At 36.7% G+C, this 1,111-nt stretch overlaps 1 protein-coding gene across 1 annotated transcript in view; it reads left to right on the top strand.

Annotated features, from left to right (window-relative positions):
- Positions 1 to 608: 608 nt before the first annotated feature.
- Positions 609 to 1,111, top strand: part of LOC306883048 (TBC1 domain family member 2A-like) — a 35,705-nt gene continuing 35,202 nt past the window's right edge. The window contains exon 1 of the mRNA XM_079438115.1: positions 609 to 820. The gene's annotated coding sequence lies outside the window, so the exon portion shown is untranslated. The remainder of the gene's footprint in view (positions 821 to 1,111) is intronic.

Raw genomic sequence — 1,111 nt, 5'->3', positions numbered from 1 at the left:
GTAGAAAAAACTGCAGCGTGTGGTGATGCGCGCGAGTGCGCACTCTGTCGTCGTGGAGGAAACAGCGGGGGAGTCAGATTCGTTTTTGTGAATCGGTTCTTTTGAACTGGTCTTTTTAAAGAACCGGTTGAAAAAGTATAGGCTCAATGAGCCAAAAGAATCACTGCGAGTCGGACATGTTCGACAGAAATGGTTCTCGGTTCAATGAATGAAAGGTGTTGTAGCAAAGACATCGGTTATAGTTTACGACTATAGTTGGGTAACGATACTTTTGGGAAACGCACACTAATTCAGTCTTACAAATCACGAATTGTTCAGTCCGATTTAAGAACAGCGCATTCAGACCGGTTTTGCGAAATGGTTCAAATGATTCATTGAAAAGATCTGACCCCAAATGATTCGTTCATGAGTCAGACATCAAAATTACATATCTAGTTTATTTCATGAACAAAACATACGAATGTATTTAGTGTTCAAACGGCCAGTCTCCCGTATATAACTTAAATATGTTAAGTCAAAATAGTTTTGACAATTAAAAACAGTTTACAAGTTTCTGAAATTGGACAGATTTGGTATGTGCATTACTTATTTGAAACGAGCAGTACTTCAAAACAGTATGAAGGCGATGACGTTCATGACACGCCTCACTTAAGACGTACGCAACATATTCCTGATGTGTAATATTTCCTGATTTCCTTAGTGCTGGGACTCGCTGAAAGAAATAGTAGCTGCGCGCGAGTTGTTTAGATCTGGAAGTGCCACGAGACGAGCCCTGGACAGACACATGGAGGAAAGAACACTGAGCTTTTGAACAGAGAAGGTATATAATTATCATCAGCTGTTGTGCTGTAAATAGTGTGTTTTATTTCAGTTTATTTATATAAGCGCAGGTGTTGACTAATAAAAACAACTTGCTATACAGCGAAGAGTTTACCCATTTTGTTTATTGTTTCATACATGCATTATACTGTTTAATGCTTGAAAGTCCAGTAATGTACATTAAATAATTTAACATGTCATGCAAATTTATTATAACTATATTTTCCTATTTTAATTAATCATTTTCTATTTGATACGAAGCATCAGATAATGTGTGTTAATTAATTATTAC

This window comes from Barbus barbus (genome assembly GCF_936440315.1).
Source record: "Barbus barbus genome assembly, chromosome: 17".
In the NCBI taxonomy this organism is placed as follows: Eukaryota; Metazoa; Chordata; class Actinopteri; order Cypriniformes; family Cyprinidae; genus Barbus; species Barbus barbus.
This window is presented reverse-complemented; position numbering and strand designations above follow the sequence as displayed.